The sequence below is a fragment of the Schistocerca piceifrons genome, chromosome 4, assembly GCF_021461385.2.
Source record: "Schistocerca piceifrons isolate TAMUIC-IGC-003096 chromosome 4, iqSchPice1.1, whole genome shotgun sequence".
NCBI classification, from domain to species: domain Eukaryota; kingdom Metazoa; phylum Arthropoda; class Insecta; order Orthoptera; family Acrididae; genus Schistocerca; species Schistocerca piceifrons.
Genome location: NC_060141.1, coordinates 128,115,706 through 128,137,725, shown reverse-complemented (window position 1 = coordinate 128,137,725; position 22,020 = coordinate 128,115,706). Strand labels below are relative to the sequence as shown.

Genomic DNA, 22,020 nt, shown 5'->3' with positions numbered 1-22,020 from the left:
ACGTGGGTGATAAGCAGTTCAGACAAGACCAGAAAAGAAGCTTTTGAAATGTGGTGCTGCAGAAGAATTCTGAAGACTAGACGGGTTGATCGTGTAACTAATCGGGAGTTACAGAACAGATGAAAAAAGAAATTTGTAACACAACGTGATTGGAAGAAGGGATCGGTTAATAGAATACATTATGGGACAAGTGTGGCGAGGGGGGGGGGGGGGGGGGAGTGGTAAAAATCGTAGAGCTGAATGGAGTAAGCTGATGTAGGTGCAGTAGTTATTCGTAGATTAAGAAGGTTGCACAGGGTGCAGTACCATGGAGAGCTGCGTCCAAAAGAACAGATACCATTGCTGACCATGCAGCTTGTTAGAATAAAATAATTCCAATGAAATGAATACTTAGCTGCATACAGGCGTTGATATAAGTCAATGGGGAGCTCTCATTACTCATTCGGACATGTCCGAAAGAACAGATACCATATATATATATATATATATATATATATATATATATATATGTGTGTGTGTGTGTGTGTGTGTGTGTGTGTGTGTGTGTGTGTGTTAAAGTTCATCGATCATTTGACCATCTTCTTCTGTGCAGATGCACACACAGTGCACGGACTCTTAAGGGAATCGGCAAAAAGCCGCAAGTAATGAGTATCATGGGCAGGGGCACTATAAATATGGCGCGGGACATTAAGTTGCGAATGTGGGTCTCACGGGAGGCGTGCCAGAGCTAGGTGCCTGCAGTCGCACTATCATCTGTGTCCTCGGGGGCTCAGATACAAAGAGCGTCTGCCATGTAATCAGGAGATCCCGGGTTCGAGTCCTGGTCGAGGCACACATTTTCAACTGTCACCGTTGACTTATATCAACACCTGTATGCATCTAGTGGTATTAATTTCATTGTAATTTCATTCTAACAAGCAGCATGGTCACCGATGGTATGTCCGAAAGAATATATATATATATATATATATATATATATATATATATATGGGACTCATGCTAAATCGGACTGATGAGGAGATCTGAAATTACACAAATAAAGATAACACGAACAAATACAGATTTGCCTGAACGACAGGGAAAACTGAAATGCACAAGGACCTGCCTCTTAAAGAAGGTATCAACTATCCCACGAAATTCTACTTACGAGAATTGGTACTACGTGATAAATCTAAGAATATACTGTTGTTTTCTACGCATCGTTCATATAGAGACTGATAAGACAATGTCGGACTACGCCGCGCGGGATGAGCCGAGTGGTCAAGGGCGCTACAGTCATAGACTGTGCGGCTGATCCCGGCGGAGGTTCGAGTCCTCCTTCGGGCATGGGCGTGTGTGTTTGTCAATAAAATAATTTAGGTTAAGTAGTGTGTAAGCTTAGGGACTGATGGCCTTAGCAGTTAAGTCCCGTAAGATTTCACACACATTTGAACATTTGCTGTCGGACTAATTACAATGCGCACAAAGGCAATGAAGGAATCATTATTCCCACACTCAGTAAACGAATGGAAGAGGAAGAAACCTTATTGCGTTGTAGCGCATACACTACACCACGGGCGTCGCTACGAAAATCGCAGTTCTGCCACAGCAGCTGCGAGAAGCCTTTGAGGCCGACGGGACCCAAAACACCGCTATAGGAGTTGAGCCAACAGGCCTGTTCATGCATTCCGCCCTGAGCCGGGTTTATCACCGCAATATCGCTGACACAGCAAAAGAACAAGGCTAAGGCGAAAAAGGCTGGTCGGTTTCCACAATAGAAGCGACTGTCTCGTTGCAACATTCGTAGTCAGAAGCGGTACATCGCACAACAACTGATCTTCTAACAAGTATAAATATCCATAATATTTAGTGCAAGTGATTCCAGTCTCACAGCACTGCTCTTGAGGACAGGGCTACTCCAGGAGACGGACCTCCATTACAATTGCTGGCTCTAAGTACACATCCTTGGAACTGGCACCTTCCCACTAGTGAGCCACCTCCCAGCACACTTCGGCTATAGCTGACATTCCCTGGAGGACAGCTGATCGAGAACAGGGCGGTACAGACGTTCGCCTTCCTACTCTGGTGGGGCCGAACTGGTGCTGCGGGCCATCACTTGCAATGATGAGATCCACTCCCAACATCTGGCATCCCCTGCAAGAACTACGGCGGGCTCCCGTGACACTGGCACACCTTGCTGCCAGCAGCATTGGCTTGCGTAGCCAACCCTGTTGAGCTTAACGACAAACATCAACCCGGTTTCATCAACATTCCACAAAAGATCTTCACCTCTGTTAAAGCATACAAGCCTGGTTTCTCAATGACATATGAAAGTTTGTCAAAGTAAAAGTCTATCGTAATAGGATTAGACATGGAAGCGCTGTATACAGACAAATTTTCCAGCACTCTCAAATCAGGCTATATCGACGTTTATAACGAGCCACCATTCCTCGCTTGCAGTTTTCTCTATTAAAAAAATTGTCACGATGAATTGTAACTGTCAATACACATGCAACCACCCTCACTTGTTTGGCAGTAAGTCCAAATCGCTCATTTTACTCTGTAATATTATCTACTTCAATAATTTCTGCTCTAATTCTGACTCTAAGGCGAACAGGCGACATAATTTCTTCACACCGGCAGCCACACCAGCGTCTTGATTTTCCATCAGGAACTTTTTTATAGAGCTCGAAGGCATCCAGTTCTCTTTTGCAGCCTTGTAAGTGCTAATATGATTTTGCTGAATCATTCTTACTGCCTCCAGCATTGGAATAGAGCTGCAAAGACGATAGATTCTATTTCATTCCGGTGATACCGCATTTTTACGATTATTATTCATCGTTTCCACCTTAAAGTGAAAGATAAGGTAATCAGTCATACTTGATTGGTGATAACAAATAATTTGATGATAGGCTGTACGAAAACATTTTTACTAAAAGCTTAGTCCTATGTGTGTACTAATATACAAACACACTGGAAACCATAGATAACAATTTAAACATAAATAATGGGTTTTAAATGTATGACTCCACGATCATCACTTCGTAAACATTTTTAACATTTTTTCTCTAAAATGCTAAGCCGATGCCGATACGAAGAGCAACTAAAAAAAAAAAAAAAGAAGAGACGTGAGTTTCTGTAAGATTTTGAGAATGGCATACACTTGGCCGAGTCTCTTTACATCAATATATGCTTGAGAAATAAAATAAAGTATAATTTTACTCACAAAGAAAGAAATTATTGCTGCTATACGACGCTCTATACTTTCACATTTGCTACACTTGACTAACAATGACAAAACGATTGGTCCGAGGGAGCAGTACCGGAAGACATTCTGCGCCATCAATGATAGGTGATGAGAATCACTAGAGTCACTCTTAAGTTAGCAAGAGACGAAATGGATTATAGCACTAACTGAGGTGGACTGCCATGTAAAATTTCCTAACCCTACATGACCCCGTCAGTTGTATTTGAGGCGAGATCATAATCTAAACACGTTTGTTCTCCTTTCACATGAGATTATTCGCAGTGATCACTAGTTACAGCGAAATTAAATTGCCAACTTGAGATTGTTTCTATAGAAAAAAAATTGTGAAGGGCCAACCCATTTAGTCAACTGTTCACCGGTTCTAGGCGCTTCAGTCTGGAACCGCAAGACCGCCACGGTCGCAGGTTCGAATCCTGCCTCGGGCATGGATGTTTGTGATGTCCTTAGGTTAGTTAGGTTTAACTAGTTCTAAGTTCTAGGGGACTAATGACCTCAGCAGTTGAGTCCCGTAGTGCTCAGAGCTATTTTTTGTGTGGATCAGAATGGCGTTGTAGTCACAGTGTGTGGCATTTTCTAGTACCTCCAATTTGTTGACGTATTGCATGGACTCCGTATTTGCTAGTGAGGAGCCAATATTGCTGATCCTAGTGCATTGCTGCAGTATGTAGGTGTATGTCCTGCTTTCTTTAGAACAAAGAGGCGTAGATGTGATAACCCAAATCCTCTTCCATGCTTCATTGCAGTTGTGTCTACATGTTCAGAACAAAGTCTCGTGACTATGTAATTTATGTTCGCTATTACAACTGCAGCCTCAGCGTTTTGCGTCCTAGTAATTATTATGAGATGTTTGGAAAAGCTTGGAAGTCACCCTCATGTGTATGTGGCTCTTGGAGACAGATTACATAAGCCTGCTCAGAAGTCTACCCAGTTCCACTCCAACAAAAGTGCTCCTATTGCAGTTAATTTGTAAGATGTTGACAGCGCGGGGTATCTAGTACAGGCAGAGCGCTATTGTACCTCTTGAGTCGTAACCCAAGCGCACCCAAACGCCATTACGAAGTCCTTATAAACTTCATGTTTAAACCTTCACCTCTTCGTCGGCCGGTGTGGCCGAGCGGTTCTCGGCTCTTCAGTCTGGAATTGCGCGACCGCTAAAGTGGCAGGTTCGAATCCTGTCCCGGGCATGGATGTGTGTGATATCCTCAGGTTAGTTAGGTTTAAGTAGTTCTAAGTTCTAGGGGACTGATGACCTCAGATGTTAAGTCCCATATTGCTCAGAGCCATTTTGAACCTTCACCTTTTTGTGCGCATGCTTGTCCTAAGAGTCTGCAGAGCTCACGATTCTCTATCCTAAATATCTTGGAGTCGGTCTGTTCTGTTGCAGGGAAACATGTCTTTCACCTTATGGGCGATTGAGAAGTATCACCAGACGCAGAGCTGTCTGGAAAATTTCCCTATCTTCTAACCTACTTTTGCGTAAGTTATTCTCGCGATTATCATAATCTATTACGTAATTATGGTGTTATTAGGGGGGTTTCTGTATCTGTCCTGTGAAACATCGTGACATTTGTGTTCCTCTACTTTTTGTGTACATTGGGAATTGTGTCCGGATGAAGTATTTTTAACGGTATTAGTAAGTAGATTGTTGTGTTTACCAGTGGACGTTTAGTATCTCTACTTCTGGAATATTGTTTGCCTATCTCGAAGTTGTTTGGGCACTGAGTGCTTTCTTTGTGACTGTTTCCTTGTGTGTCTGTGCTGTGTGTGCTGCCATCACACGTAAAATGTACGGGCTTTATTTACGGTCAACATTCACTAGGGTCATATTTTGAATGTAATTTTAATCATGTGTTTTCACCTGGTGAACTATTAACAGTTGTTGTGTCTTTGTCTTTCTTGTACTGATGTGTCAGCATGTCTGTCTGTTCCTTTTTTTAGGTGTTACGAGATGAATATGTTTTGGTATAACTGAGTTGCCCTAGAGCATCGTTTCGTGTTTGTTTTCTGATTGTTTTGTTACATTGGTAGAAAACTTCCTCTTCCAGCACTTCCACTCGTAGACGTCCGGTCTGGAAGGTTGTCCACTGCAGCATATCGTGTTTTATCAATCTTCGTACTTGGTAGTCAATAGGTACCTGCATACACATGTCGTCTGCGTAATCACTGATGTTAAAACATCTTTGTTCGTTTGTAGATCTGTGAATTGTGCTATAACCATGTATTGCCTCCAAGCGACTGCACGCCACCAATCTCTAGTTGTAGTTGATGGAGACTTATGTTTGTGCTTGCGTATGTTGTTTCTATGCATATTTATAGCTTATTTAAGAAGGGCTTTAGTGTCTGGCCTTTATAGTTGCACTCCGTGTTAGTGAACATTGTCGGTAATGTCATATTCGGAGCGATCTATTTGTCTCTCGTATAACTGCTTGCAGGTAGGGCTGTCAGGTTCCCCTGCCTTATCACATGTTCTATTTCTACTTTGTGTGGTATGCATCCAACTGTGGTTTCCTCTCGGCATTCTGACTTCTTGTGGCCTGGCTTCGCACTTTTCCACAGACCGATTCTTTATCACCACGTTTTGGCGGGTAACGTAGGCTCAAGTAGTTGAAGCGTTTCTGAACAGCTACAAAATTTCTGATGTATAGGGTCTCTGAATATAAACACTCTCCCTTCGCAGCATTAGAAAATGAACCCTTGGAGTGAGTTCTAGGACGTTATTAACTGTTCGCTTACCGTCTGGGCCAGTTTCGAACTTTATTTTGACTTCCTTGTAGAACTTTTCCTTAGAGATGTGTTCATTTAAATTGTTCTTGTATAGTTCCCCCATGAAGTCCTGATCGGTTAGAGTAGTTACGACCTGATACAATGCAAGGAGAGGTCGGAATTTCTTCGGCTGTTCACATCTAATGTCTTTTAGTTGGACTATCTTTTCTATGATTTTCCTTTTACTTGCTTGTGTTTCTGTTTATAAGATGACTGTCTTTGTCTTGTATCTGATTGTTTTTATTTTTATTTTGTCTTGTATGGGATTGATTGGAAAAAATATTTTTGGGAATTTGTGGTAAGGTCTTATGGGACCAAAGTGCTGAGGTCAACGGTCCCTAAGCTTGTACACTACTTAATCTAACTCAAAGTAACTTACGCTAAGGACGACACACGCATCCATGCCCGACGGAGGACTCAAACCTCCGACAGCGGAAGCCGCGCGGACCGTGATAAGACGCCTAAGACCGCGCGGCGCGACTGATTGTTTTGGTGATTGTTTCATGTGTGTCCTGGGTGTCATGATTGATTTCCGATATGAAGAAGGGAACACTCGACTGTTTTAATTTGACTTGCTGTATGCGTTTGTCTATTTTGCTCTTCGGTTCTGAAGCTGAGCTAACGGCCGCAACTGCTACAAATTCAGTGGTGTTGCTTCATTTCTGTTCCTAATCTCTTAGTCCCTGATTTCAGATCGACTATTTCTGATTCCAGACGGTGAATTCGTTCCAGCGCATTGTTTTGCTATATTGGCGTTAGCTTACGTAAACGCTCATTTCCTTTACTTAAATCATCATTCTGCTCTTCTAATTTTGCTAGAATAGTGACGAGTGCCCAGATTGTGTTTTTCACTGTTGCTGGTATAACTGTTAAGGTCCTTTAATACCTCAGTTCGTTTTAAGGCTCCGTGAGAATATCGTAGACTACGGTGGTCTTCTCCGCAGTCGACGCATGTGCAGGTGCTACCGACGATACCATTTCAGCAGAGGTACTTCGTTTTATAGCATCTGTTTTTCTGCCGCTCAGTGTGCTGTCACTCTTTCCTTATGAAGCAACCGTTACTACTATTTTTGGTGATCCGCTGTCGCTGCAAGGACTAGTAGGGGCTGCCGTCAACAGAGACCAAGTAGCTTTCTCCAGTATCCCCGCTTTCACGTGGCTATGGAGATAGCGCAGTCAGAGAGGCACAACGTGTGCTTCCGAAAGTCTTTAGTGTGAGTTGTTGAGAGCCAAAACAATTTTATTTCTCTAAAAATTGGTGTTTCTAGTCTATTCGGCTGTAGTGTAGAAACAGAAAATGCAGGGCAGAAAAAAGTCACACGCTGGTTGAATGACGTTCGGCGGCCCTGTTGCTACTTTGCTTGTTGCAACTCACGTACAGACGCCGTTATTGTTGACGCATCTGCTGCTTCTGCTGTCGCCGACGTCACACGCCGCCTTGGCCGCTGAAGCCGATGTCCCCGGTGGCTGATCCTGTGTCAGCTGGCACCGGTGCTACTGCTGCTGTTGCTGATGTAAGGGGCGCTGACGTTTTGCGCGCGATGATGCGGGCCGCGGAGTAACAGCTGTTACACACAAGATAAGCCTTGAAGAGCATTTTCACGTCTTCTATGATTACGGTAACAACCTATAAGCTCCCTTCGTCTTTTTGTAGATTACATGGGTTAATTAATGATTACTATGTTACAATCATCTTCTTGTAGTTGACCGTGTATCTCGAGACTTCGTTCACTGTTAAATGCCATGGTGTGGTACTAGCTGATGGAGAGACATTAAGAACTGATAAAATTTAATTTAGTTCCTTTATCACACTGCACAAACGTAAGCACACTGCTATTCAAAATTTGTGCTACTACTATTAAACATAGAGATAAATCCTTCGCTACGCAACCGCCTTTGGCTCACGCAGCCCTCACCTTCCACAGCCTGTCAACCACTGCCTCTACTTGCGACTCTCTGCGCCACTGGCCATTGTCGCACTCCGAAGCACAATCACTTACAGATACTACACACCAGTACCTTCACAAACCTTATGGACTGCACTCACGCATAGCAGCATCAATGGCACTGCATGCACTCGCCAACCGAGTACGCAAGTTCCACCATAAATACATGATAAGACCGGAGAGGACGTTAACGCGCTACTGACAGGGCCGCCATAATGAACTAAGATCGTCAAAATCCCAAGCTGGTTGGAAGGACCTGCCCATAATGCTCCAAACGTTCTCAATTGTGAAGAAATTCGGTAACAATGCTGGCCAAGATAGGGCTTGCAAGCACGAAGACAAGCAGTAGATACTCTCGCCGTTTGTGGGCGGGCATTATCTTGCTGAAATGTAAGCCCAAGATGGCTCGCCATGAACGGCAACACAACAGGGAGTAGAATATCGTCGACATGCTGATACGCTGTAGAGGTTCCGCGGATGGCAACCAAAATGGTCCTGCTGTGAAATGAAATAGCACCCCATGAAACCCAGGTAATAGGTTCAGGGTAGGAAATGATCAAACATCAACACGTGGAAGGGAGACCCATCTGATAGTTCATCGTTTTCACCGAATTAACATTTATTTAAGAAAGACATACCGAGCAATTAAATTCCAGATTAATAACATAAATACCATTAGAATTATAGTGACATATAAAATGAAAAACTACAGAAATTTACCATATAAGCAAAAGGAAACAGTATTCAATAAACACAAAGCATCTGAGATTATAACAGTGAGAATGAAATTTGAATCAGAATTTACAAAAGTTCATGAGCTAATCCCTCCAAACACCACAGCAAATAACCCTGTCGGCAGTCGCTCAACCCACGTATACCTCCAAAACTACTCAACTCTTGCTAGGTATGACAGACGACGCGGCAAAGTGCTCCCGCGGCAGTAACTTATACCTCGGTTGTTGGGCAGGATACCGCCAAGGTAGCGTCCCAGAAGTCACTGTTGCGAACACAAAGGTAGGCTCGCAGGTTTTGAAATTAACTGTGAACACAAAACACGCGCGGGGCAGCACCCTCAAACAATAACAGAATATACATTCACAAACGACGAGACTCGCTTTAGCAAGATAAATACAACTCGTAACCTTGGATAAAACAAATTCTTAAAGCCAAACTTATAAATACGCCCTCACAAGGGTTTTAATCTGATCAGGGGAAACTCGCTAACATTGACAGAGATAATTAAAATTGATTTCTCGTACACAATAAATACATATGCCTCTCTCTAGGTAAAATGATAAGCGAGTACATGTAACTGACAAGGTGCTGTTACAAACAGAGCAGTTGCAGTTAAACACTTAAGCAAGAGAGAAAATTTCACTCAGTAGTAGCCCTACGTAATTCAGATAGGACCTAAACACATCAGCGTAAGTTAGAATAAATAGCACTCCGTCATCAGCCCAAAAGTGGCCCGTCGGAACCATCCGACTGCCGTGTCATCCTCAGTTGAGGATGCGGATAGGAGGGGCGTGTGTTCAGCACACCGCTCTCCCGGTCGTTACGATGGTTTTCTTTGACCGGAGCCGCTACTATTCGGTCGAGTAGCTCCTCAGTTGGAATCACGAGGCTGAGCGCACCCCGAAAAATGGCAACAGCACATGGCGGCCCGGATGGTCACCCATCCAAGTTCCGGCCACGCCCGACAGCACTTACTTCGGTGATCTGACGGGAACCGGTGTATCCACTGCGGCAAGGCCGTTTCCAAGTTAGAATAAATACACTATACTGAATCACAATTAGATTGATTTCAATTCTTATCCAGTACCTGATACAGTACCATGACATTGCCACACTCACCGGTGTTACCGCTTCAAAACATCGCACCCCAAGCGGGTGCACACAAGCGGTTTATCAATTAACAGAATCACGTGGCTTCAAAGAAGACGCACCAACAACCATTGTCCACTCTCAAGCCAAGAACATACTACAGAACAAAAAAATACATATTATTCGCTGAACAAGACAATATTGCGCCAATTTTCCTTTAAACAATAAAAGCACAGGGCCAGAATATCCATACGCAGTATGTTACGGAGCACCGTGAATAATCCTTATAACTCCTCTTCAAGCAACAGAAGGAGGCACCCGTCACCTTCTTTAGAGGCAGCCCAGCATTCGACAAGTGGCTCGGCGATGCGGCTGGGTACACGCGTTGTCCATCCCAAATCTGCGCAACCAAACCCCGCCGCCACGCACTGCTGCTTTGCCGTTAACAACTCACCCCGCCGCGCCCAACCTCGACACCTCAACCAGGAAAACCAAAGATGTCACAAGGGAGGTGATTATCGATACCGGTGCCAGAGGTAGTTACCGAGCGAGGTGGCGCAGTGGTTAGACACTGGACTCGCATTCAGGAGGACGATGGTTCAATCCCGCGTCCGTTCATCCTGATTTAGGTTTTCCGTGATTTCCCTAAATCACTCCAGGGAAATCCCGGGATGGTTCCTCTGAAAGGGCACGGCCGACTTCCTTCCCTATCCTTCCTTAATCCGATAAGACCGATGACCTCTCTGTCTGGTCTCCTTCCCCAAAACAACCCAACCCAACCCAGAGATATTTAGGCCAGCAAACGGAGCCGCTACGGTTCACCTCAGACCAACACTCCTGATTGTTGAGCCATATGGTCGGCAACACTCAGGCTGGTATCCCAACGCTGTCTAGGGTATACCCAGACACGTCTTCCCTGGTCGTCGGGTTTAATTCGGAGTGGGAGTCAGTACTGTAGACAATTCTACTCCATTCGTTGGGATTCCAGGTAAAATGTGCTAACAGCTCTTCAAACTTATGGGTGGAATGAGGTCGATAGTAGTCGGCCTAAGGGACGCCGTGACCTCAGCCCCCCTTCTGTCAGCTGCCTATTAATGACCCTTATGGTCACTGGCACAACAATTGTATGTCGGATCGATGATAATAATGAATCCGGGGCTCTGAGTGCCTCTCTGACATTTACTTTATCCTCAAGTTCTGTCGTCTCTCTAGGTCACCCGCTTCCTTCTTGATGCTATTTTCGGCCATCGTTCACCCATTCCTGCCAACATCGTCCAATAGTGGCATTGCTCGTATTCAAATCTCAAGGATTCGCCGATTACTGCAGCCAGATTTTTGAACCCAACTACGCCTCCTCTCTCAAATGCTGACATCTTTGCCTTTTGATCACGTGCCTGTCTGCGAGGCATAGTTACTGTCAAACTGAGTAAAGGGAATGAAACTTGCAAAGACTTTGTGTTCTGGTGACAAAACGTCCTCTGTTTACATTCCCTGCCAGCTGCGCTGTGAAGTTGCACTGGAGCGTCACACACAGTCATCCGCTAGCCGCCAAAGCTTACAGTTTTTCATTTTGCGTTGACGCCTCTATGAAAAACAAATTGTGACCAGTTTGCACAGCTCCTTCGTAGTAAGTAGTTTTTTCTGTCTTAGGGAGTATTATCTGCTAGGTCATTAATACACTCTAAAGTGGGAATAACCATGATGCTTTTCGTGCATGATGCTGATGTATACACAGGAGTCACAACACTACAAAAATGTAGCAAAGTGCAGGAAGACATGCAAAGGATTGACGTCTGATGCAGAGTCCATTCAAAGATAAGGGAAATTAGAGCTCGTACTGAGACGTACAGACAGTCGTTTTTCCCTCATGTCTCAGAACATGTCCTACCAACCGATCCCTTCTTCTAGTCAAGTTGTGCCACAAGCTCCTCTTCTCCACAATTCTACTCAATACCTCCTCATTAGTTATGTGATCTACCCATCTAATCTTCAGTACTCTTCTGTAGCACCACATTTCGAAAGCTTCTATTCTCTTCTTGTCTAAGCTATTTATCGTCCACGTCTTACTTCCATACATGGCTACACTCCATATGAATACCTTCAGAAACGACTTCCTGACACTTCAATCAATACTCGATGTTAACAAATTTCTCTTCTTCAGAAACGCTTTCCTTGCCATTGCCAGTCTACATATTATATCCTCTCTACTTCTACCGTCATCAGTTATTTTGCTCCCCAAATAGCAAAACTCCTTTCCTACTTTAAGTGTGTCATTTCCTAATCTAATTCCCTCAGCATCACCCGACTTAATTCGACTACATTCCATTATCCTCGTTTTGCTTTTGTTGATGTTCATCTTATACCCTCCTTTCAAGACACTGTCCATTCCGTTCAACTGCTCTTCCGAGTCCTTTGCTGTCTCTGACAGAATTACAATATCATCAGCGAACCTCAAAGTTTTTATTTCTTCTCTATGGATTTTAATACCAACTCCGAACTTTTCTTTTGTTTCATTTATTGCTTGCTCAATATACAGATTGAATACCATCGGGGAGAGGCTACAACCCTGTCTCACTGCGTTCCCAGCCACTGCTTCTCTTTCATGCTCCTCTACTCTTATAACGGCCATCTGGTTTCTGTACAAATTGTAAATAGCCTTTCGTTCTCTGTATTTTACCCCTGCCACCTTCAGAATTTGAAAGAGTATTCCAATCAACATTGTCAAAAGCTTTCTCTAAGTCTACAAATGCTAGAAACGTAGGTTTGCCTTTCCTTAATCTTTCTTCTAAGATAAGTCGTAGGGTCAGTATTGCCTCACGTGTTCCAACATTTCTACGGAATCCAAACTGATCTTCCCCGAGGTCGGCTTCTATCAGTTTTTCCATTCGTCTGTAAAGAATTCGCGTTAGTATTTTGCAGCTGTGACTTATTAAACTGATAGTTCGGTAATTTTCACATCTGTCAACACCTGCTTTCTTTGGGATTGGGATTATTATATTCTTCTTGAAGTCTGAGGGTATTTCGCCTGTCTCATACATCTTGCTCACCAGATGGTAGAGTTTTGTCAGGACTGGCTCTCCCAAGGTTGTCAGTCATTCTAATGGAATGTTGTCTACTCCGGGGGCCTTGTTTCGACTCAGGTCTTTCAGTACTCTGTCAAATTCTTCACGCAATATCATATCTCCCATTCCACCTTCATCTACATCCTCTTCCATTTCCATAATATTGTCCTCAAGTACATCGCCCTTGTATAGGCCCTCTATGTACTCCTTCCACCTTTCTGCATTTCCCTTCTTTGCTTAGAACTGGGTTTCCATCTGAGCTCTTGATATTCATACAAGTGGTTCTCGTTCCTCCAAAGGTCTCTTTAGTTTTCCTGTAGGCAGTATCTATCTTACCCCTAGTGAGACAAGCCTCTACATCCTTACATTTGTCCTCTAGTCATCCCTGCTTAATCCTCAACAGAAACAAATGTAACGTACTGTATACACACAGACAGAAGGACCTCTAATTGTGTGATTACACAGCGGAGAACAACCACTGGAACTAATTAGTTGCATAAAAAATCTAGAAATATGCGTACAGAGAGATCTGAGGTGGGACTGCCACATGAAATTAGTCGCGGTTAAGGCAAATAAGAACTTATAATATTTGGAAGAATTCTCAGAAAATGTAGTCGATTAACAAAGGAGGTAGCTTACAAAAAATTAGTTCAACAAATGCCTAAACATTGGTCACTAGTTTGGGATCCGTACCATACAGGATCGACAAAGGGAAAAGAGAAGAACCAAAGAAGAAGAGTGCATTTCGTTACAGGTTTATTTAGTAAGCACGAAAGGGTTCCGAGAGCGTTCGTTCTTCCAGCGTATAGCTCGTGAAAAGACCATGAAGACAGAAGTAGCGAGATTCGTGCGCACCCTGAGGTTTACTGGCTCTCGTTTTTCTGGCAAACCATTCACGACTGGTACAGGAAATAGGCGAAGTGACAGTGGTACACAAAGTACCCTGCGCTACACACTAATGTGGCTTGCCGAGTATATACAGGGTTGTCGGAAATTCCCCTTATAAATTTCTAGGACATGTAGAGGGTAGTGAGTACAGAACATTTTGAATAGGAACCCATGTCTCGAATCGTATAGTTTCCGTTCTACAACAGTTTCAATTCAGGTGTATACCTCGTCAACGTCTGCTTAGGGCAAGAGAAACGTCTCAGAGTTCCCTGTCCTGGTATGCAACCGGGTAGACACGATGACATGTACTTCGTCAAACGGTCCCCAGATGTCACTTATTGTTCGCTTTGTAGTGAGACCGAGCCAATACCTGTGGATCACCGACAGAGGAAACATGATGCAGTACACGTCTGCGGAATACACAGACAGTCTCAATGTGTAGGATGAAGCTGGAGGTAAAGGAAGAGCTGCTAGTCGACTGTATCACGAACGTTTTCCCCACCGTCACGCTACTTCTTGTGGGGTCGTATGAAGAGCCTAATTTATGGGACACCAGTAGAGACAGAGGAAGATCTGCTGGCACGAGTTGTGGCCGCTGCACAAGACATTGAAGAGAACCAGGTGGGATGGAGAGAGAGTGTACCAGAACAAGCTTCGGAGGTACAATGTGTGTAACAACGTTGGTGGTCGCCACATCGAGCTGCTGTTGTAATGTATCATACGTTGTGGCTGGTGCTGTAGATGCTGGGTTCTTATTGTTGTCGACTAATGTAAACCATAAGGTGTAAGTTCTAATGCAAATGTATAAGTAATAACGGAACGAGTTAGTATTCTTTTCAAATGGATTGCAATAACTGTACTGCGTCACGCCTAAGTACATATCCCACGTGGATGTGTATGAGATAATCATCTGCATTGAAACCGTCGTAGAACGGAAACGATATGTTTCCGGACATTGGTTCCTATTCAAAATGATACGTACTCATTACCCTCTACATGTCCTAGAAGTTTAGAACGGGAATTTCCAGCCAACCTGTATGTAGGTACTGACTGTGAACGTGGCTTGATAATTGGTGCAAGGCACAGCTTATTGTTGGTATCTAGCGTGGCTCTTCAACAGCGCAGAGACATTGTTTTCGCTCGAGTAAACCGCGACACAGGATGACCATGTCTGACAAACGGACGTGACTGCACTGAACACTCTAGGTCGATCGACGGTCTACTGCGAATCAAGCCGTCGACAATTAAATGTGGGCCGTCACGAACCGGTTTCTAACAGGTCTGCGTCAAGGCCAAATATCGCAATGGATAGGATTGAGCGGCCTACGACCAATTACACGACTAGTGTTCCTTTGCTGATACTTCTGCCGAGAGCTCAGCTACTGGCATGGACCTGCGAGCATCATCATTGGACAAAGGAACAGTGGCGACGTGTAGCGTGGACTGGTGAATCCCAGGTTCAGCTGTATAGAGCTAACAGATGCATGAGAGAGTGGCGTATGCTACACGAAGTTACGGATCCTGCTTTTCAGTAAGGTAGTGTCCCAGTAGGAGATGACCCACTGATAGTGTGGGTTGTTTTCAAACAGTAGCAATTAGGCCCTACTGTTCTGCTACAGGAACCATTGAAGGCTGCTCATTATGTAGAAATTCTTACAGATCATATGCAACCCTTTCATTCATTACTTTACCCTAATGGGAGGCCATTTATCAAGAGAGCAATGCGATAAAGTGAAGCTCTTTGGTTGCATCCCAGATGACTAAAAGATCACACCACTGAATTCTTAAGTATTTTTTTGTTCGTCAAATGGCCAGATCTTAGCCCACTCGAACATTTATGAGATTCTACAGACTGCAATGTATGCTCGCTGAACCAAGAATCGAGTACAGGAGAACTGAGGATAAGTAACGCAAGATTCCTGGATCGGAATCCCTACAGGATGACTCTAACACCTCGTATAGTTCACTCTGAACAGTGTTACTGATCTTTTAAGGGCCTGCAGAGGGGCGGTTTATGGGTGTCATCCTGCGGCTCCTACGGCCACTCTGCGTGTTTCGGTGTTGAAGCTGACTCCCAGTAAGTCTGTGCACTGCAAATATTCTAACCAATAAACAAAAAGAAGGGGTAAGCAACTGCAGCGTGTTGTGTGAGATGAGTGATGTAAGGAGCAAAAATATTCGTAAAAGCCCGGGCACGGAATTTTAATATATTTGCTGCCGTTTACAAATAATCTTCCATCTAGTGACTAGACAGGTCAACTAGACAGGTCACATTTTTACAATATTAAATTGTGCATGTACATAATGATAAGGGGATACATCGGCGCATCATGAAACTCCCATAAAGTGAAAGGACTAGACGTTTTGAGAGGGAGAACTTCATTCACCATTTGTTGCACACAAAGTTTTGTTCCTGAAAACAATTAATTCAAATAAAAATTGTAATGAAAAATTTTGCCTCATGAGTGGTTAATAGATTTCTCCAGAGACACAAGTTTGCCTTTTGAGACAATAATTCTGATACAGATACAATCAGTACAAGCAACGAAGTGGGATCAAATAATAATTATCCAGACAGCTTGTCGTTACAGTGGTTATTAGTTACACATCAAACGGACCAGTTTATTGACGCTAATGCAACTTTCATATGATTAAGGTTCCATGATTAACAGGTGAATCGTTACAGATCGAATGACAGAAGCCAATTTACATTAATGCAAATTACATGGGATTACAGTAATGCAATTACAATAAAATTCTTTCAGTGTTAAGTATCTCGAGCACTAGACTGAAGACAAACTGAATGGAACGTTAGAGTCTACTAAGTAAGAAAGACACGTAAGGGCCTGAAGGCGTAGGTCAAATGCACGAGCCAGGCTCAGAGATACAAAAGATCGTACGAAATTACGATCAAATAAATCGCGCGTGCCAATACAATAACGAAAGCGCTACAGCTTAAACTCCTTAATAAATAATCCTATCCTAATAAGCTCAAGGCAGTGCACTTAGAACAATAGTAGATAAAATAGCTCGTTAAACAAATAGTCACGGCCTCCAAACAGTAACCAAATCACACTCGAGCCCAAGTTATTTTAAACAAGCAATTCAAATCGCAGTAAGATAACCCGAACAAAAGGCATAAAATGATAACTTAGCCTTACAATAATTAGACGCCCTTGGTGCACCCAAAAATTCAAGACTCCACACAAAGATCTGGTGGAATGACCATACATTGTTGCATTGGTCTGTTCAATAATGCACGTGCTTCCTGGAACAGACAAAACACCAAGATTAATAAATAATACACAATAATTCCCGAGGTTTAAATGGTAAACCAGAATATCGCCCAATTGGACGCCAACACGATTTACTACAGTCAGAATGACACAACAAGTTTCGCAGCGGCGAACCACAACGTAAAGTGTGCACAGAATTTCGTGTTTGAGAATCAACCCGTAATCTGTCTTAAGTGCATCACACTTGCATCACGGAGGGCAGAAAATGTGTCTCCAACGGATGACGTAAATACAATGATATCACCTTATTCCGTCGGTTGACGCCCGCGTCCAACAGTACCGGAAAGATAGGCCACAACTCGGGACCACCAACAGCTTACGATCAGCTAACGACCACCAAACTTCTTCGCTACGCAGTCCACCCCAAAACGCGCCAAATACAGCCGTCGCCGACCCGAATGGAGAGAGAGTCTTCGCCGCCAGGGTTGCATCCACTACCAGCCACACACTGTAAGTAACAGCACGTTCGCTCGGCCGATCCTCGTTCGGGCGCTCCACCTCACGAGCGCATCATGAGCGCCGAAAGTGTACGATTTCTTCAGGAGAATTGATAGGATGAAAACCGACACTGCTCTCATAATATGAAGCTCTTTTTATTCTAACAAAGTTTTAACAATGTTGCTTGTTTCAGTACTTGTAAACTTCATGATAGTTAGGGTATGTAAATGCTGAAAATTAACAACGTGTGTATTAAGAAGATAGGAAAACAGGAAAAAGAAAATTGTTTAGAATTATCGAATACCACCACCGATGCTGTTTGTGAGGGTGAACCTCACAAAGACATAAGCACTTCCTCCTGAGCAGTCACCGTCTGATCTACTATTTCTCGCCAACCTAGAGCGAGGACGTCAGCAATACTTTGAGTCTCTCGCCCTCAGATGAAGTGATCATACATTAGGTAAAAATAATGTGGGCTTAGCTATGCACGTACTTCCATTACTTATTATCTATTGCTACTTGTAAAAAGTTCTGGTTGGTTTATGTAGATAGCAGCCGTTTTACTGTTCCTGTAACTAGGCTTGGTTCTTTGTTCTGTGTGTGCCGTGTGTGTTGTATGTTCAACAAAACTGATTGTACTTTGTTTCCGATACGTTATAGAAGTGCTACATTGGTGCTTACTATATAGGTACGATACCGATTATTGATGTTGTTGTTGTTGTCTGCAGTACAGAGATTGGTTTGATGCAGCTCTTTATGCTGCTCTATCCTGTGCAAGCTTCTTCATCTCCCAGTACCTACTGCAACCTACATCCTTCTGAATCTGCTTAGTACATTCCATCTCTTGGTCTCCCTGTACGATTTTTACCCTCCACGCTACCCTCCAATACTAAATTTGTGACCGCTTGATGCCTCAGAACTTGTCCTACCAACCGATCCCTTCTTCCAGTCAAGTTGTGCCACAAATTTCTCTTCTCCCCAATTCTATTCAGTACCTCCTCATTACTTATGTGATATACCCATCTGATCTTCAGCATATTTCTGTAGCTTTTATTCTCTCCTTGTCTAAAGTATTAATCATCCATGTTTCACTTCCATACATGGCTACACTCCATACAAATACTTTCAGAAGCGACTTCCTGACACTTAAATCTATACTCGATGTTAACAAATTTCTTTTCTCTAGAAACGCTTTCCATGCCATTGCCAGTCTAAATTTTATATCCTCTCTATCTCGACCATCATGAGTTTTTTGCTCCCCAAACAGTAAAACTCATCTACTACTGTGTCTCATTTCCTAATCTAATTTCCTCAGTATCACCGGATTTGATTCGACTACATACCATTAACCTAGTTTTGCTTTTGTTGATGTTCATCTGATTATTACAAATCTAAAATTCTTAATATTATGTTAGTTATACACTCGTCTACATATCATTGTCTGTGTCCGCTATGGCATCTGGGCCTGTGTCATTGTTCGTGTATGAGTCATTCCATGGGTTCTGTTCTTGTGTGTCTACTCCGATTCTAGCGTATGGTCGGTCTTGTGTGTATGCTTCGTATAAGGTTCATGTCATTCCGTCGGATATATTTTCTAGTACATGCTGTTTATCCATTTGTATCATTTGGCCATTCTCATCATGCTCTGACCTTCGGTTTATGTTTGTAAGTGTGTTGCAATGTAATGCTACAAGCTCGTGGGAATTATTTTCTGCAATTGTGAATTTATTTTTTTAATTAGACCACCTAGCTGTAGATGTTGTGGATATGGCCCGTGGTCTGTTGGAAAATGAACCACTCCCAACTTTGGATGGACGTGCCTTAGCATCATCCATTCCTTCATATTGGGGAAGAATGAGCAGACGCGACGTCCCTTATCAGTTCATTCATTCTAAGGTAAAAGGCATGCCCCATCGACCTGCTGAACGGCTTCAGCCATTTGAACGGGGTCAAACTGTGGGCCTGCAGGAATCTGGATGGACTTACTGGAGGGTTGCTGCATACGTTGGGTACATTGTATTGGTGCTGTGTCGCTTTTTTCAACAGTTGTCTGTAGAACATTCACATTTAGAGACCAGGTTCTAGAAGTCCAACTCAGCCTAAAGATCGATGTATTGTGTGAGCAGCGATGGCCAACAAACCGAACATCATTCAAGGTCTACATCCAAGCACCTGCTGTATCATCAGGGATCATCGGAGCCGGCAGCTTGCAACTGGAATAAGCGAAGCGGGAGTCGGTACTGTAGGCAATTCTACTCCTTTCATTGAGATTCCAGGTCGAATGTGCCAACAGCTCCTCAAACCGAATTACTGGTGGATAGAGGTCAATGTTAGTCGAGGCAAGGGATGCTGTGAGCTCAGACACATTTCTGTGATCCGATTGTTAATGGTCCTTATGGTCACTGAAGCACCAGTTGCACGTCGGATCGATGATAAGATCATGTTTGCCTCTGGACAGGCCACCACTGAGACCACTACACTGCCAAGTATAGCTACTCTGCTGTCGCGAAAGAGTTGACTGGTGAGCACACTGGTGCACTGCTGTCTTTAGTGACAAGAGCGAATATGTTCTGTCTGTATGAGAGTGATGGTCTCACACATGCAAAGCCTAGAACTATTGGAGCGGCTTATTCCACGACAAACAGGTTCCATCCCAGGATTCTTGGTGTGGGGGCCATTAGTTAGAAGTCGCGGTCATATTTGGTGTTTCTGCTTCGTCAAGTAACCAGAGCCAGATACATGTGTATCCCCATGGTACTGCCAATTCTTCAACGGAAAAGTGATGCGCTTTTTGAGCAGGACAGTACACGTCCACACACAGTGTCGCAATGCAAGGTGGTCTTTATGGTGTACACCAACTGCCCTGGCCAGCAAGACCACCAGACCCGTCGCCACTTGAATGCGTGTGTGACGCAACGAAGCGGGAACTCATTTATTTCTCAAGGCTTTCAAGAACCATCGCTGAATTGCAACAAAAGGCGCAAGATGCTTGGTACAGTGTATCTCAGGATGCCTTCTGGTACACTTATGATCGTTTACATGTGAGAATACTCACCTGCATTGCTACCGGCGTGGCGGGGTGGGGGGTGGGCGGTGGGGTAGAGGTACACTGTGTATCAATGCGTCTGCACTGTCACATTTGTGTTTCATGTGGTCTGAATTTATACTATATTCCTACAATGATGAGCTACCTACCACTTCATATGTAAATAAAATGATCCAGTCCTTAAGGGTGCTGCATTTTTTCCCGCCTGTGTATCTTAATTACAGCGTTACGCGCCTCTAAAGCCGCCAGGCGGTATTCAATCTCACAATTACCAGTGGTCATAATGATTCGACAAATGTGTGTGTGTGTGTGTGTGTGTGTGTGTGTGTGTGTGTGTGTGTGTGTGTGTGTGTGTGTGTGAATACTAGTTTTTGAGTGGTCTGTTGCTAGCACAACACATCAAGCGAGTAATCGACTTTACTCAGGTACACTCTATATGCACATACACACTATAGGACTTCACATATGCCGAATCGTCCCACAAGCAAATTAATAACAGCCCACTTAACATGATTCTGGCTGAAGATTTGGGGATGTTTTGTCTGGCTGTTTACCATATTCCATAACTAATAACCGCCTTTCCCTTATGTCCAACTGGGAACCCGTTACACTCTCACTTCATTGGGATTTGCATGAGAAGAATCTACGTTTACAACAATTGGCTTGATGTCAAATAAGCTGCCTTACTGTGTTTTCCTCTACAGCTTTATCCTCTACATACATGGATGTGAAACTCTTGGCAGATTTTCTATCATATTGTCCCATCTTCCTGCCATTGTTTTCCATATATTCCTTTCCTCGCCGATTCTGCTGAGAACCTCTCCATAGCTCACCTTATCAGTTCACTTAATTGTCAACGGTCTTCCATAGTACCACATGTTAGATGCTCCTATTCTCCTCTGTTTCAGTTTTCCCGCGGTCCATGTTTCACTACCATGCAATGCTGTGTGACAAACGTACATTCTCAGACATTTCTTACTCAAATTAAGATCTACTGTATGTTTGATACTAGAGAATTCTCTTGCTCTGGAATGCCCTTTTTGCCAGTGCTAGTCTTCTTTTGATGTCCTCCTTGCTCTGTCCGTGATGGGTTGGTTACTTTGATGCCTAGGTAGTAGAATTCCTGAACTTCAGCTGAGAGAGGACAAGTTACTCTCTCACCTATTTTTCGTGTACAGAAAATTATTAAAGATTTTATTACAACCTGACACACCTTGAGCGAGACTCTAGAAAGTTAATGGCCAGAGCAGACGTTGATGGAGCCTAGTGGGGTACTAAAAGCATGAGGTATTTTTATGGTTCTTAGCTCGTAGAAACGGCATGTTGGAAGCTATTGGCGGTGAGCCCATCCCTCAGAAAATCTCGCCGGACAGGTCCACTGTCGTGCAGGGCAGATACAGCAACCTCTTGTCGAGATAGGTCTGCAGCAGAACAATGCTCCTACACCTGCATTGGCTCCAGCCGATGGCTGTTCTGGGGTCAACAGACTAAAGGGATGTGTCTACACAGT

At 43.7% G+C, this 22,020-nt stretch overlaps 1 pseudogene; it reads right to left on the bottom strand.

Moving 5' to 3' along the window:
• Positions 1–9,599: 9,599 nt before the first annotated feature.
• LOC124796544 lies at positions 9,600–9,716 on the bottom strand (annotated as a pseudogene).
• Positions 9,717–22,020: the final 12,304 nt, after the last annotated feature.